Below are 17,291 nucleotides of genomic sequence, written 5' to 3'. Positions count from 1 at the left end.
GTTGGGGAGGCAAAATAAAAATAATCAATAATCAAATATATGCCACACAAACATAGATATGTTTGTTAGGTATGTACAGTTATTTATAAACATAAATACATAAACATGTTAACATATGTATGTTCTGCATTTGGTGAATTTGATGTAACTAAAAACTAAGCTCTTAATTGGCCAAAAGAACAAGATTGCACTTTGAAATGTAGTGGAGTGTAAGTATAAAGTAACATAAAACGGAGTAGTAAAATACATTACTTTAAAAAATGTACTTCCACCGCTGTACTGAACTCAGAATTAAGGGAAGACAAGTCAAATAGTCGGCAGGTTGAAGGCAGGTGCTGGACAAATAGACGGTTAAAACCTGAAAAACATGAACATAAACTTTGCACACTGTAGCTTAACTGTAGTGCAATTTATTACTACAACCACCGGTGAGGTTTCAAGCTCATGTCCTTCTCTTGGCTGTAAGTCTGAAAAAGAGTAAATTAAGACTTTACATACAAAATCTATGTTACGTATATTAAATATGATCCTTTTTTTCATATTTTTCTTATAGCTCAAAATCACAAATTAAAAAAATTCACTCATGGGGCATCTGTACAGCACTTAGCATCGTTTTTTTTCAGAGCCTGGATACAGCTTCAGATTCAGATTCAGTCGGGGAAGTAACATTAAAAATGAAAAAAAGGTGCAACAGAAGTTCTTGTCTTTGTTGTGAAGTGTCCAAACTTGTATGACTTGTTCGAGTCCGTTTGCTGTTTCGTAAGCGCTCTCCTGATCACCAAGATATTTTCTCTCAGGTATGCATCCGGTTAGTTTTGCTCTCTCACACAAACAATAACCTGAGTTTTCCTAATACACAGTGACCAGTGCTGCATTTACAGGCAGGAGGAAAAAAAGGGGTGGGGAGGGGGTAACTTGTGTCCGAGGAGGGTATCCACACCCCCACATCCATATTGATTAAACAAATTTGCCACAAATCATTTTACAAATGCCCAGTGGGGGGCTATAGAGGTTGGTGGAAATACCCCATTCATGCTCTGTCCTCCCCCGCAGGGCTGAAGCCTCGACTCTTGGCTCGTTTAAGCGTGCTGACAGCCTCTGATCCTCCAGCCATCTGCAGGGTGGGCTGGCCAGTGCTGAGGGGTCTTTGTGTTGTAACCTTAAGAAGAAGAAGAAAAAAAAAATCTGAAGGTGAAGGATCCCCGTCATAACTCTGGCTCATTTGCAACACACACAAATCAAACTGTGAAGTCAAAACGGCGTGGAGCAAAGTACTTAAAAACATAGTTAGCCAGCGGTGAGCATTTTTATTATAAACACTTTGTTGGATGTTAGAGGATCATTAGTGCATTTTTGACTGTTAAGTGACTTTCTCTGGTGCATGGTGTGCTCTCAGAGTGACTCAAACAAATGTGGGTACAGCTTTAGCTCCGCCTCCCTCACCACGCTCTTCTTTGTGAATGAAAATGGGTGGAGACGGCCATGTGGAGCGTATGTACATGTGTGTGGGTGAGTGTTTTTGAAGAGCAGGCGCATGTGTGCATCTGTGTTCACATGTGCTGAGTAGTTGCCCTGCAGGGGACAGTAAACAGGCAGACTTTAGCAGATGTGCAAACCATAACATGGATTACTAATCCAGTTATGAATCTGAAAATGCTTTACTTGTATAGTTTCTATGTTTTTATACATTTCCAGTTAAAACAAAAAATTTTTTTAGCTCTGATTTCTTTCGTTCAGTTTGCTCCTGTAGTTGTTATAGCTGCTGTTTTTTCAGCTTGAATTTTATTTTTAAGAGGAAGATGATTAGAAAATAAGAAGTAGAGGAGATTTAGCTCAAGTATATCAGAGCGTGAGGGCTTTCAGTTTAGACAAGTAGGCAACACAGTTAAAAAAGACAGATCCCAGACTCTAATCTGTCAAAAAAGTTTTTGATTGTTTTGTCCTGTTAATTTCCATCTTTAACATTCAACACATACTGCCTCATTTTGGATAATTTATCTTAGATATGGATTATTGTTGTACTATTTCATGAAAGAACCATCTGAATAAAGGTTTTTAACTTTTTTAACCAGGAGAGATTCTTTTATATTTATTAATAAATATCACATCAGAATGAAAATCTACACTGTAAATCGTACAAAGTTGACTTTATTAAAAAAAGAAGAATGAGAGAAAAAAAAAAAGAGTGAGTGAAAAATAGTAGATGAATAATTTTAAGTTGTTAAAGCTTTTCAGTTCTTACAACTTGAATTCAAAAACCTACTTTACTTGGTAATTTTGGGGCAATCGGTGAGGTGATCACACTGTCAGATCTTACAATTTAACTTTTGTGTTCGACCGAAAGAAACAATCATTAATATCTAGAATGACTCATCAAAAATTAGGCTGTATGTGTCGCATGTACCCTATTTCATGGATGAATCAGTCATGCCCCACCTTTCCCACAGCTACAACGGATTCAAAAAGCATCATAACTGATGTTTCATCATCATCATATATTCTCCAGGTTCTAATAATGTTGAAGTAAACAGCAGCGGTCTGTAAGAGGGGCCGTCCCTCCCCTTCTCATAACCTCAAACACATGGTCAGCTCCTATTATTTTAACTGCTTCCAGTGACTTCAGATCTCGCTCGACCTCTGAGTGCAATCAGGGGAAGGAATGGCCACATTAAAACAACCAGGCCCGGCGACAGCTTAGTTTACCCCTGTTATGAAAGGTTAGATACTAGTTTGAAAGCTGCAAACGGTCAGAAATGATTGATCAGTGTCTCTGGGAATCTGTTTTGGGAGGTTATGAAGACCCAAACATGCTAAATAATGATATTTTACTACGTCATGTAAAAAAAACATACATGTTCATTAAGATTCTGGTGCTGCAATGACTTTAAAACGTCTGAGCATCTTCTTTCCGCTCCTGTGAAATACATGTCTGGAAATTATCCTGCTCCCGTTCATACAGAGGTCAGAAGACGTATGATGAGTAGGCTCAGAGGGAGCAGCTGATTTGGTTTCTGAAGAGAACAACAAACAGGTAATGCTTGCAACAGCTGTGTGACTGTTCATGTGTGCATAAGAAGGCATTTGCTTCCTGCTGAGAGGAGCTTTTAGCGGCCTGACTGCACAGATTTAGCAGCGTTTAGTATCAATCACAAAGTCACATTCACGCAAAATCCCCTAACAAACATGTGCGCCAGCTTATATGCGTATCAAACGTCATAGCTAAACATTTACTGGGAATATATTCCTGCATCGCTCTGCTTATAGGCCCGGCCCTAAATGCTTCCCCAGAAACCTAATCCAACAAAACAGCCCATCGCTCATAAAGACGCCACATGAGTGATGTGAGCAGAGCGAGTTATAGTGACCCTGGGACACACAACTCTTCCCTTTTCTCAAACACACAAATTCCACTGATTTGCTCTCATCTGTGATCTCAGGCAACTGTCACATCAGCTTCGGGGCAACATTTGTAAAATCTTTTCATACACGGGTTTTACATTACCTGTAAAAATGGGCCGGGTCTGCTTGAAAGTGGAAGAGCAGCAGCCTTATTCAACAGCAGGCTGATCATTTTCATTCTCCTTTCTGATTGCTGCTATTGACAAGCTTTTTGAATCACAAAGACATAAAATCAATTTTTTTTTCCTTTTTTTTCTTGTTTGCTGCTGCTGTTAGCGGGGATGGAGGACTGGGTCAATAGTGAGCTGTTGATAAGGGAGACGCCAAGAAAAATGCGTTTGAGGATAGGTTGCTAATTAAAGCATTGTGCAAAACATCTTCTTCTTATATCAAACTGTACTGTTACATCTTGATCATGAATGTGGTGTGTTTGACGAAGAAGCAGACGCTGAAAGATGAAAAGTATGGAGGCCAATAAGCTTGATTGAAAAGCTCCCAAATCTGATATTATTTTTGAAAAAGCAATTATTTATTTTGGCTAAATCACAACTCAGCAGTGTGAGCAGGCTGGCACGCACACACCCCTCAAGTGTATCCAATTTTTCGATCCCACCTCGTCGGAAGTTACAGAGGCTTCGCCCTCCACACAATGAGATAAATATACTACTCCGCTCTTGCCTGCAGATTTTTCTCATAAAAAACCCTTTGATAGTTTAGCCATCTGGCCGGAGCCAAAAAAGTCCTCATAAAAGAGGCCCAAATAAGGTCAGGGGTCACTCCCTCCCTAGGTCAGGGGCCCTGGAAGGTTGTTATAGTGGACTTTACTAAAGTTGTCAGCTCAGATCCCCTTGACAAATTAAAGCACATTCTTCTGTTTTTAACAAGTATTCCATTACAGTCGAACTCCTCCGAAGGAAACGTTCATACTTAGTTTCTTTGTGTGGAGGGGAGGGAGAGAGGAGGCTGCACAGATATGGAATATGAACTCACCTTGTTGGTGAATGATGGGAGATTCATTCATTATTAATCAAAACGTACTGTTTTTACAATTACATCAAAATCTACAGCTTGTAGTTTTTCCATCAATATTCACTTATCAAAATTCCTTTCATGTTTAAGATTTGACTTTTTTCCCTGTCATTACAAAACACCAGCACCCATATCTGGCCAAGTAAACAGCCTTTACTCAACACATAGTACATTAAAGGTGCAATGACAGCCTGTCATTAACCCTGACCTGTCTGTGTCTCCGTCCGAACGTCCAGCAGATGAAAGGCTTTTTGTTGGACTTATCACACAGACACATTTAGCTGACTGCTGTCTGTGTGTCAGCGCGTAGAATCTGCCCACTAACATGATACAGACACTGTGAAGTTTGGTATGAGCTACAGATTACAGAGATTTCAAGCTGATGTCTTCTCTTTCAAACATGGAATAGGTCCACTTTTGGGTGGCATTAAGATATTTTAACGAGTGAGATAAGAAGATTTACACCAGTTATGTTTGTACACTTTAAAGGAAACAGGCAGAAACAGCATGTCTGGCTCTGCCCAAAGATACAACAGGTTATAAAATGTTAATTAGTGAGCTTTAGAGGTGCTGGTAGGCAGATTTTTATTACCTTTGGACGGAGCCATGTTAGCTGCTTCCCTTTGTCTCTGGTATTTATGCTAAGCTAAGCTAACTAGCTGCTGGTGGTAGCAACATGCACAAGAAAGCGAATAAGTATGTCCCAAAATGTCAAATGATTGTTTAAATGACGTAGACATTTGATTGTTAAAGAAAAACATAGATGGTTATACGCAGTGTTGTGAAAGGTCCCAAAGATACATACTTGTGTAAAAGTAAAGATATCAGGTCAAAATAGTTTTTTGCTAAAAGTGAAAGTCACCCATACGAATAGTACTCTTAATACTTTGAGACTAAAGTCTAAGATATAAGACAGTGCTTTGAAATATGACTTTGGTAAAAGTACAAAAGGTCTTAAAGTATCTGATATTAAATTATCTTCATTATCAAAGTAATTTTTTTGGCAATAATGTAAAAATGACAAGTAAAAGTACATTTTACATATATGTTTATACTGTATACCTTCCATTGTTGGTCGATTGTTATTGTTATTGGCCTGGCTGCTTATTGGATGAGATATATCGCATTTTTCTACTGATTAAAATCAGTGTTTTGTTTTCTATCCGATTGCTGATAAAATGAATGTATTTTAAAATGCAGTATTTGGGCTCTGATGCAGCATTTATTCTTCAAAGTAACAAGAAAACGTATCAAATAAATGTAATGGAGTAAAAAGTACAACATTTCTGTAAAAGTACTACATCGAGAACATCAAAGCTGTACTTAAGTACAGTTCTTGAGTTAATGTAGCTACTAAGTTACATTCAATCACTGCTTATATGAGAGAAAGCATTTTAAAAAACTGATTTCCAACACCACACTCAGCCTGAAGTTCTGTCACAGATGAGGTGAGAGAACAGGAGTTGAGTGGTGCTACATCTGTCTTTATACCCTGTGATTTTCACACACACATAAGAATGTGTTTGGTTCCACCCCACATGCTTTCAAAAACCCATCTACAACAGTCAAACAAATGCTCAGCATATGACAGCCCCTATGTGACTGAGGGGATGATCGGACAAAGGCGAGTGTTTTCCACCACACAGCTGCTCTGTTTGGAAATTTTGTCTTGAGCTCATTGTCTTACCCTTTAAAGTGTTAAAGCTTTCGCTCCATGCTCCAGTCGCTTCCTAAGGAAGGTGCTGCTGGATGATACATGGGCACGAGTGTCCAGTTTCAGGGGAAATGGTGGGAGAATTGGTAAGGAACGATGAGCTCCATTAAACACCAGTGAAGAAGCGGACCGCGCCAGGCATTCAATACTGCGCGAGCTACAGGTGGGGTGTGGGGAGTTAGGACACACAATACTAAAATCACAGATCTCTGGTCACAATAAGATGTGGGGGAGTGTATTTTTTTCTCTTAGAGGCAGTTAAAAGAAAGACATTTAAAAGTGCTCATCAGAATTCAATAATTGTAGAGTGCGTTGACCTCATATCTTCAACTAACATACCTTCTTTTGACCATTTTCAATGAACTGATGATGAAAGGTGACAGGGGGGTAAAAACACTTCAAATTCCACGCGGACAAGAATGCAACGTCTCCAGTTTCTCATAATCAGCATGACTATGGAGGAAGAAAATAAACAAACACTTTTTTTTTTCTCACAGAACTTTTTGCCTGAGGGAGCCGGTATGAGGAGGGGCTTCATCACAGAACACCATTATTAATCTTTGTTAATTGTAGGCTTCTCCATTCAAACGTCCCACAGCGGTATTTTTCATCATTAAGCCTTGTGTTTACAGTGGCAGGAAACGGACCTACAGCATGAGGGAGAGATAATCAAATTTCAAAGAACACAGTCTGGTTCAGCTGCCAAAAAATAGTATAGAGTATCTGATTTAAACTTTATGATGCTCTTACTGTCTGTCCACATCTACACCTTCTGAATACACACTGAAAATATGCTAATGTGTGATGTTTGGTTTGTGGAAACGTTTTACCCTAACACACACACATCATTTTGGTGATTTGATAAATTAGCCTTCAGTAAGCTTATAGCAAATAATCACATTATTATAAAAGCATTTATATGAAAGCAGCAACCCCAAAATGTTTTGTACCCTACTGTGTGTGCAGCGTCATTATCTACTAACCCCTACATGGATGGAAAGCAGGGTGAAGTTTTGTTTAGTCCTAAACAACTGAAGCAGATGGAGACTTGTATTAAAACGTTAAAAAAAACAAAAAATAAACTCATTAAATGGCTCCGTACAGCTTCCCTGGTGAAGTAAAAGTTTCTGGAAGCCCAGAGATCCTAAATTGATTCGCAAAAGATGTTATTTTCACCCGTTTTCAAGACAAAATCTTGCAGTAGCCACTAAGATAAAAGTGTTAGCACACACCCCGTCTGAAGTGGGTGCACAAGCTTGACTGTGCTTCGAGGGTGGAAATAATGGAGCTTTTAAAACGTACAAAAACAACCATAAAAACCATGAAATGACTCAGGAGAGCTTGTCCAGCATAGTTTAAGTCTCCAGAAACCCTGAGAAGACGTTATTTAGACAATTTTAAAGCCAAAATCTTCACTGTGGCCACTGAGCTAAAAGCGTTAGCGCACACCTCATCTGAAGTGGGTGCAGAAGCTTGAGTGTGCTTCAAGGGTGTAAATAACGTTTTTTCAAATGGGATCTCCGAGAGACTCCTATTATGCTGAACTGTATGAAGCCATTCTGTTCTCCATCTACCTCAGGTGTTTCAGAGAACGCTACATCGCTGTTTTGCTGTAAAACTTGCATGGGGGTGAGTAGATATTGACTGAATTTTCATTTTTGGCTGAACTTATCCTTTAATGCCTTTCTGAGCACCTGTTTTGCCGCTTCTGATGCTCATTTCTATGGTTTTCTCGAGCAGATGTAACATGCCTTCAGTGCCCATAACACAGCTTGCATTCCATGTGTTGAGCAGTGATGATGTCCTCTTTTGAAGAGGAATGCATCATGGTGGAATAATTGTCGTTACTCCTCTCTGGCCACTTAGTTAAAAGGGATTCAGATGGTTTGGGATCTCTCTCTCTCTCTCTCTCTCTCTCTCTGGCTCTCCAGCACCCCTCCTCCCATGGGGCAGGGAGAGGAGGAGAACACGAGGGGGATGGGTGTGTTTGACTTGGGATAGCTGAGTTTGAAAGGGGGTATGAGCATTTACATAAAATGCCAAAGTTTTTTTTGACTCCATTTGTCACCCAGAGAAAGACACTGTTTTGCTTTAATTACAGCTGTTCCTCCCTCATATCAAGAGCTGGTGCTAATGTTGTGGTATGCGTTCCACGGAGAGTGAGTCGAATTAACTTTCCAAAAGAAAGCGACAACAGACATGGATATTGGATTATAGTGGCATTTTTAGAGGCCACATGATCCTCTTGGAGCGACTCAGCTTCTTGTCACCTCTTGTCGGCAGGTCTGTCTGGCTGCTGGGAGGTCCAAGTGGTCCATGCTGTAAGTCTGGTGGTGGAGACAAGTGACTGCATGTGGCTGTGAGCTTGTTGAGCCAATTGTTGAGTGAATCATGGACCAGCCAGCATAACAGGTTTTTAGAGATTTGCAAGTGCCGTTTAAGGGAAATTTAGTTTTTGAGGTCGTTGTCGTTTTGTGTGTTTTGCATCAGGTTTGTCAGTCAGGAAATAGGCATTCATGACCGCTCACATTCCTCGCTGGATGTTAATCTCCAGTTTTACTGCTTAAATATGAAACCGGGGTTTGAACAAAGTCTGGAAGGTTTGGGTCAGGATTTGCTCAAATTCAAATACACTCCTTAAAAATGGATTTTCAACAAAATCTGTTTCATCTACACACTCAATGATAGTAGCAATGTAGATGAGATAATAAAGGCTGCGAGACACTGGAAATTTTTGGTTTAGGTACCAAAGTGTAGGTATTTCCCAAGTTACACATAATCTTTATGATAGCTGTATTTATTCAGGCTGAGGTCCAAGGTTGATCTGACTCATTCATTGTGATTCTGTGTCTTTTAACCATGTAAGCACCAGGCCTGCAGTATCATGCTCCTGTGATTTTGTCAATCCTATTGAGTCACTCTTATGTTTGCAACCCCAACCCCCGCCGTGGGGCTAATTAAAACAATTTCAAGGACAAAGGAGGGGAGCCCATTGTATCACACAACCAGCAGTGCAACGGATATGGTGCCAGAGGGGCACAGTTGTCAAGGATTAGTGCTTCTTCGCAGGCGCAGATGGATATATCAGCCTCCCACCACCGGTGATGAGGGTCTGAGTGGGACAACTGCCTCCAATGAGCTTTTAGCGCAAGTGTAGATGCAGTCAAAACACTAATGAGCCAGTGAGAGCATGACATGACAGAGAACAAAGCTAGAAAATAGGGCCATTGTCTGATTTACCTGTTGAGATCTCCAAAAGCAGATAAAACCTGTTGTTCAAGATAAACATAATGCATAGTTAGGTCTTGAACAAAAGGTTTTATTGGGTTGTACATGAAGTGAAATAAATAAGAAATTAAAAAATATTTTTTTTGTACAACTGTTTAACCACACATACAATCTGCTGACTGGTTTGACAAGTTGACAAGTCCTATTTATGAAAAACCTCCCAACACCCACCATTCTTCTTATTTTCTTTTTTTTTTTTAACACATTCCTGAGCTGTGCAGAGCCCACCCCCTCCCTAAAAACAGAGAGATCTGCTGGTGACAAATCTTCAAACCAACTTCCTCTCCTTCCTTTCAACTCAAATAATGGCCCAATGAACTGACTTCTCTCTGTCCTGACTCACATCCTCAGCGCCATAATATTTATGCAGCCTATTCAGAAGCTGCCCTCATCAAATTGGTATGTGAATCACACTGCAGACTCACCTCATTACATCCTGACTAACGGTCTGAAGATTAGTCAGGGAGAATGTGATATTAGCAAACCAGAGACTTACTGGAATAATAAATAAATGTTCCATATACGTTCTTTGTTTCTTTCAGTGCTCATTTACCCACAGCTGAACTGACTGAGCTGAACCAGCACATTAATCTGGGCAGGAAATCTTACAACGGAGGTGTTGACAGTGACCGTCTCATCCATGCTTTTAAGGCATTGTTGTTATCTCCGTGGCCAGGCCGCACTTATCTCACAGAGGGAACTGTATGTGAGCAGAAACAATAGGCTTGATTGAGTGCATTCCCTAAAAGGTGTTAGGTTACACGGGCCTGTTCTATTTAATAGATGATATCTGTGTGAGGGGGACTCTGCCATGTGATCCTTATCACTTGGCTTTTTGAGAAATGGCGCATCGTTCATAAACTAATTAATTACCTGACATGAAGTTGTGAGAACAGGAAATTCCCCCCGGGGGTGTGTGTGTGCTGCGGGTCAACCAAGGACCAGGGTTCAGTCAGGGAAGAGTCTAGGGTTAGATATTTCATAATTGTTAAATAAAAGAATCAAGCAAAAAAAATATTTTATAATTTTTCGTAATGTAATATTGTTTTTAAGTTAAGTTAAAGGAGCAGTTCACCCAAAAATGACAATTCCTTATTAAGTCACCTCGGTGCTGGTGAAGTTTCGTAGTCTACAAAACATTTCTGGAGCTTTTCAGCAAAACAGTGTTGCAAAATTCTCAGAAACAACTGAAGAAGATGGGGACTTAAAATAAAAACTGAAAAAAAAAAACATAAAATGGCTCCCAACAGCTTGTCTGGCATAATCCCACAATCCCAAATTGAGTTGAAAGGATGTTATTTACACCCTTTGTAAAGCTGAATTTTTCCCTTCAGCTGCTAAACTAAAAGGGTTAGCATGCACCCAATCTGAATGCAAGAGCTCGGACACGTGTTGATTATGTAAATATCGTCTTTTCAATCAAACTTGGATTACACCAGATGATCTGTACAGGGCCGTTACATATTTAATCTAAGTTTTGAAAACCATCTACGTCAGTTGTTTAGGAGGAATGCTGCAACACTGTTTCGCTGTGAAGCTCCAGAAATGTTTTCTTCATTTTTTGGGTGAATTTATCCTTCATGCAATACTCATCAAATCTCCAAATAAGTCACATTAAACCCAGAAACCTTCAGTAAAAAAACAAGCTATCTCAATAAATCTCATCTATAAGTGCTTGTACACTCATACAGGCCCTCATACCCCCTACTTGATTTAAAAAAAAAGCCACAATAATGCAATTAGCCTAACAAAGAAAATGGTAATCCATGAGCCAGTATGAGTGCATGGGCGGGATGCATTTGTAATGACCTGAGAATGACTCTGAGGAATTTTCACACCAATAAGCTCCAGGAGAGCCAGACTAAAACTTTGCAGCAACACACATTCATATAGTGCTAATCTCTGTGTGGTGCAACCGACAAAACAAAAAAACTTCACAAACATCTACATAACAAAAAAAACTGCTTCCTCTGTGTCGGTCACAGGTTAAAAATCTCAAATTCAAATCATGATCAGAACCACAACACATTCATTAAATGGTGTAAAAAAAAATAAATAAAAAAAAAATGCATCCACATTGTCTGTATTCACAGATATCAGTGAGACATTATCAGACCACCAGCAGATTCATAGCTGGGGGTGGAATCACATATGCTAATAAAGCAGATGTCCACAGTCCTTAACACATTCCAGGCAGCCTATAAAAACAAAGCGTCTTTCTTCCCTAAGGAGCAGAGCCCCATCTCTGACCGTCTCCAACAGTCACAAAGCTTCATATAAACATTTAGTGTTATAACCTGATGATCTCAGCAACGCTCGGTTTCCGCCCCGTCACTGTCTCTAAAACAACGCCGGCAATTTGATCCCTTCAGACTACATTTTGGGAGTACTCTGTGTGTTTGGCCAAGGTGTGGGTCCTCGTCTGAAAACTTTCCATGACACTGGAAGTTTCGGGCCGCGTCTCTGTGTCTCTGCCGTCCACTGTGCCCGACTCCCACTGAATTCATCAGCCATTGTTTTCTCTGCACGGGCATTTATGATGTCACTGCAAACATAAGCTTTGTCCTCAGATGAAGGATCAGCCAGGGTTCGTGCCCTTATGGGGTCAAACAAACAGCAAATATGGACAGGCTATGACTTGGATCGTGGGGTTGGACGTTACGGGGCCAGGAAGAGCACTTCTTTTATGACAAATAAAAGGGATGGAGAGGATTTTTATTCAGGTGGAAACAACGAAAGTGACTAATTTTGCAACCACGTTAGTTTTGCAGATAGTACTACAGCTTTAATCTTATCTTCCCCCTCTGCCCTCATCACCATCGCCTCTCTACAACCCTCCACTCCTGAGAAACACCATATCAAAATGAAAACAAGTACATTTCCTGGGTCCGTCGCTGACTGTGTGCTGAATCATTACCAGTGATGAAAAGGAAAGATACACTTAAAGCAGTTTAAGATAAAGAAAAGATATATATACTTGTAAAAATACTAAACTTTAGAGTATCAGCAATAATCCATATGACTCAAACTGCTTTTTCTAATTGATCCATATCCACCCCGGAGTCTTTTTTTAGACTGCATAGGAATGAATGTCCGCAGCAGTATCTGTGTGCATTAAGTGCTTTGAAAGCAGGCAAGGTAAACACAGGCTGAAGCACACACACACACACACACACACGCAAACACACACAAATACAATGGCTTGTGTCTGTAAAGATCAGATTTCCGACGTGTTTGTTTTCTTAGGATAAGGCATGTGTGAACAAAGAAAATATTTTGCTTGCTCATAGCCATCTGTTGTCACCACAGGCATTTCTAAAATTGTAAATAGGTTTGTTTTCTTATGCAACAAGTTTAATCGAGACAATATTCAAACACAGGCCATTAGTATTAATTTAAATGTTAACCATTTGAATTGTGGATCCCACCAGGTGCTGACACTTCTTTGTTGCCTGGAAATTAAATAAAGCAACTAGTACGGCCTCATTCAGCAGAACCTCCATTTTTTCCTCATAATATATCTGCTTTAATCTAGATTTTTTTAACGCTTAAGAAGAATCTGATCACTCTATAACGGCAGGCCAGCAATGAAAACAAATGTCGAACCACACAAAAAACTGTCTGTCCTGCGCTGCAAACTATGAGAATGCGGACAGAGAAAACACAAAGCAACGTGCTGACATGTGAGAATGATCAGGGGCTTGTCACAAAACTGAGCATAAAAAAACAAATCCTGTATCTGCGCACGGCCAAACCTGATGGCACAAGACTAACACTTCCCCGACGCAACTTGCATCCCACAAAATATGGAATAAAAGAAAACAATTGGGCGATTGTTCCCCGCTTTCAATACATGGCACCATGCGCACGGTCAAAACCGCGCAAACATTCATTTGTTTAGGGTTAGTGGCACAGAAACAGGACAGGGGGACAATGGCTAAATGTCTTTGTTACTGAATCACAAAAGCTGATAGCTGGTTATTTGCATTCACGAGATCACACTCAGCGCTCATTGCTAAATGGTGAAACCCACATCGTTATAAAGGACATTGTTATAAAAGGCACTGGCTCTGTGTTGGAGAGCAGCAGATACTGTAGCATTCCTTTGTCCACTAAAGGACTTTTATGGGCTTTGGTGCTCTCACTCCAGCCATGCCTATTGGCTCAAAATTATACTTATTTTTCTGCCCCCTGAGGACTGGTTTTAAACTGCTGCTTTCAATCATAAAGAAACAACAACAAAAGAGCCTGTCAGGGTAATGCTTCCTGACAACCCAAGATAGACAAAAAAGACAAAAACAACACCCTAAACACTTCAAATGCCAAATGAAAACCCCCCCAAAGGTGACAAAGCTTTTAGAAAATGTGAAATCCTGATTAGCCGGAAGAAAAAAATGTGTCTAATGTGGCGATTTGAGCAGAAAATCACTTAAAAAAAGTGCATGATTTCTGTTTGAAAGAAGAAAAATATAACATGAAGCACACAACCACCCACAGAGGCAAAATAAGGAATAGTTATGCTATTGATTCCACTCTGGGACACAATAGCCAAATAATGTCTTTGCAAATAATCACTTTGCATTCACAAAGGTAAATTAAAGCGTCTTTTTGTTGCTCGGCTGTAAGAAGGCTGATCAATTAGCTCAATCATCTTGTATTTCTATCACGCGGACAAAAAGAACCCAACAGAGACAAGATAAAAGCCTCCAGTGTACCGAGGAATCAAAACTCACTTAAGATGTCAATAGTGTCACGGCGGAAAAAAAAAGGCGCCTGCATCGGGAAAAAAACGAAAAAAAAAAACAGATCAATACTTTACCAATCAGTTAATTTCATTATGACTTTCAATGCCATTTACTGATGGCACAGCAAATTGCGCGCAAACAAAAGCAAAGGTCAGAAATGTTATTGTTAAGCCGAGTGACTGATTGTACCTGGAGGAGTGAAGTGTGAAGCAGCTGTCTGAACGATTTATAGCCACCTCTGATGAAAGAAATTAAGCGTTGTATAAATTGACATTTTCACCTCATCTAAAGTGCCTTCCTTCTTTTCTCGTGTGTTGATGTGCTTGTTTTCCTTTCCGATCACCTGGTCCTCCCCTGGATCGGGAAGGAATGCATCGCAACTTACGATTTCTTTAAGCAGCTGTGAGTGGAAATTGCTTTTTGGGGAGACGTTTATGACCCCATTCAAAGGGCTGACATCTCAAACACAGGAAGGAAGGAACCTAGAAGTGCCATGCTGTATCAAGAGGTCTATTTAAAACTCCCGCTACCTTTCATCCTGCCGTGCATTCGTTATTTAACCCCCCCCCCCCCCAAAAAAGCCACCGAGCAATACACAAAATTAATTGAGATCTGCATGATCCTAACATTTCACTTTCCACGACACTTCATACTCTCCTCCCCTCTCAAACAAAGCTCTGGAGATGTTGCAGCCCAAAGAAAAAAAGCACTTAACCCAGCCATGATGTCACATGTGGAACAGGAGAGGGGGGGAAATGGACTCTCCTCCTCAAGGGTGCTCAGGATTAGGGCCTGGAAGTCTGTAAGATAATAGATCAAAGAGATACACCGGAGAGCACTTCTTGCTTTTTCCCCACATAACGCTCATCTTCATACATAATGGAATTTCAGGAGCCTTTTTTTTTTTCTTTTCTTGCATTTCCACCTGAAGATCAGGCGACGGACTTTGGCGGTGGAATCACACACATTGTTCAAAAGGGTCACCAGTGACACCGCAGACCATTGGTGTGATTATAATATCAATGTGAGCTCGAGTGCAGCTACTGACAATGCAAGAGCATAACTTATCTCAGGGTGCTCCTTATGAATGGTCCATGTTTGTCACTTTTCACAGAGTTTGGGGATTTTTTGAAGTTATAAATTGAGAGCAGCAAGGCAGGCACAATGGTATTTTGGTGACAAAGGCATTCAGATCTGTTACACAAGTAAAAGCGATTGAAAAATACGCCATTACAAGTTACAAGTCCTGCAAATAATTTAGTATACGTACAAAAAATGATCAGCTGTAGACATGAAAAGTGAAATTATGGAGCAGAATGGACCCTACGTGACATACAACATAACTGGATTCATGTTTCTAGTGCATTTATGTGTGAGGAAGCTAATTTGAACTACATACATATAATTAGACATGTTGTAAAATTTGCTTATTAGCTTTCTTGCAACGAGTTAAATGAGAAGATTGAAACTCCTTTGTTGTGTGTATCATATCTGAAAAGCTATAGCTAGCAGACAGTTAGCTTAGCAGATAGATTGGAGACAGAAGACAGCTAGCCTGACTCAGCATATTAACTTCCTTTAACACATTGCGTCTTGTGTGTTTGAAACTGAAGTTTAAAAACCACAAGTTACAATTTAACTCTTCTTACCTTTGGATGGATTCATGCTAGCTGTTTTCCTCCCCTCCCAGTCTTTATGCTGTGGCAAACTGCATTAGCTTGCCAGATTTCTGTTGTTGGTGTATTAATATGTAAGCAGCATTTTAATGTTCACGTTGGGTTAAAGGGAGCTAATTTTAACTACTTTAAATATAAAGTATGCTTAATTCCTTCTTGTTAAGTTAGGTGACACATAATACACCCCTTTGTTATGTGTGTTATCTATGAAGTTAGGCCTTATCCAGCAGTTAGCTTAGCTTAGCAGAAATACTGGAAGCAGGAAACAGCTAACCTGACCTAACCTCCTTTAAAATGTATTATTTAACACATTATCTAGCTTGTCTGAAACTGAAATTTAAAGATACTACAAATTGCAGCATTGCTGCACTCTAGCTTCATATTGGCATATGGTGCTCATTATTAATGAACTAAGTTTATCAGTTTTCACTCGCTTCATGTTCCTAAAGTTGTGGCATGGCTAGTTGTTAATTGTTAGCAGCAGAACAAACTTCCCAACATCCCAAAGAGTTGGCAATGAGACCCAAAAGTCAACTACTTTAATCATGTATTTAGTTTGCCATTTTGGAAACTAAGCTTTTTTCCAATTCTTGTAAAGTTAGGTGTAAAGATTAATACCACTCTGTTGTGCGTGTCATATCTGAACAACTGCAGCTAGCAGACGGCTAGCTTAGCTTTGCAGAAAGATTGCCTGACTCATACCAAGCTCAGCATTTAAACACATGATGTCTTGTATGTTAGAAACTTTTTAAAAAAAGTTTAAGAACTACAAGTTGCAGTTCACTATTATTACGTTTGGACAAAACCATGCTAGCCGTTTTCCTGCCTTCCCAGTCTTTATGCTAAGCTATCTAGGCTGCTGGCTGTAGATTCATAATTAACATACAGATATGAGAGATACCTTTTCTATGTAACTCTCAAAAAGAAAGCAAATAGCTTTCTTTTTGATAGCTATTTCTCAAAATGTTAAGTCATTTCTTTAATCTGTGAAGTAACTTGAAGTAACGGCTGCCAGATGTGTGTAGATGAGTAAAAATGTAATACATATATAATGTAAAAGATGAGTGATCACCACATCTAATAAATAATATTCTAAATGTTCAAGAACAAAAGTGTCACAGTCTTAATATTGTTTTACTATCGACTGTGAGTGCCATTTCCTTTTCCGGCTGAGGACAGTTCCCCTTTTTCAAACGCAAACCAACTCTGAGAGTCATCAGAGTTTTGTGGCCACGCTGAGCCAGAGAAAATGTAGGCGTCTGCATCAGTCAAGCCATTAGCGCTGAGGGACGAGGAAAGAAATCAATGGCCAACTGTTCATAGGCGACTCGCTGCAGCCTTCAGTCTCTGCTAATACTAAGTGCTGAAGTCTGAGTGTAAAAAAATGGCCACAATAATAGATAGCCACAAGCAAAACAGGCCATTTATTGAAGAAAAAAA

General features: G+C 39.8%; 1 long non-coding RNA gene across 1 annotated transcript; it reads right to left on the bottom strand.

Moving 5' to 3' along the window:
* Window positions 1–595: 595 nt before the first annotated feature.
* LOC311265458 lies at window positions 596–16,039 on the bottom strand. The gene is made up of 2 exons (XR_014623592.1): window positions 15,825–16,039; window positions 596–1,159 (listed from the first exon to the last, which is right to left on the bottom strand). It is a non-coding gene; the product is annotated as an uncharacterized lncRNA (long non-coding RNA).
* Between the last annotated feature and the right edge of the window lie 1,252 nt (window positions 16,040–17,291).

Source organism: Pagrus pagrus (genome assembly GCF_965226575.1).
Source record: "Pagrus pagrus genome assembly, chromosome: 11".
Taxonomy (NCBI): Eukaryota; Metazoa; Chordata; class Actinopteri; order Spariformes; family Sparidae; genus Pagrus; species Pagrus pagrus.
The sequence above is the reverse complement of the archived record's forward strand: the minus strand, read 5'-3'. Positions and strand labels throughout refer to the sequence as shown.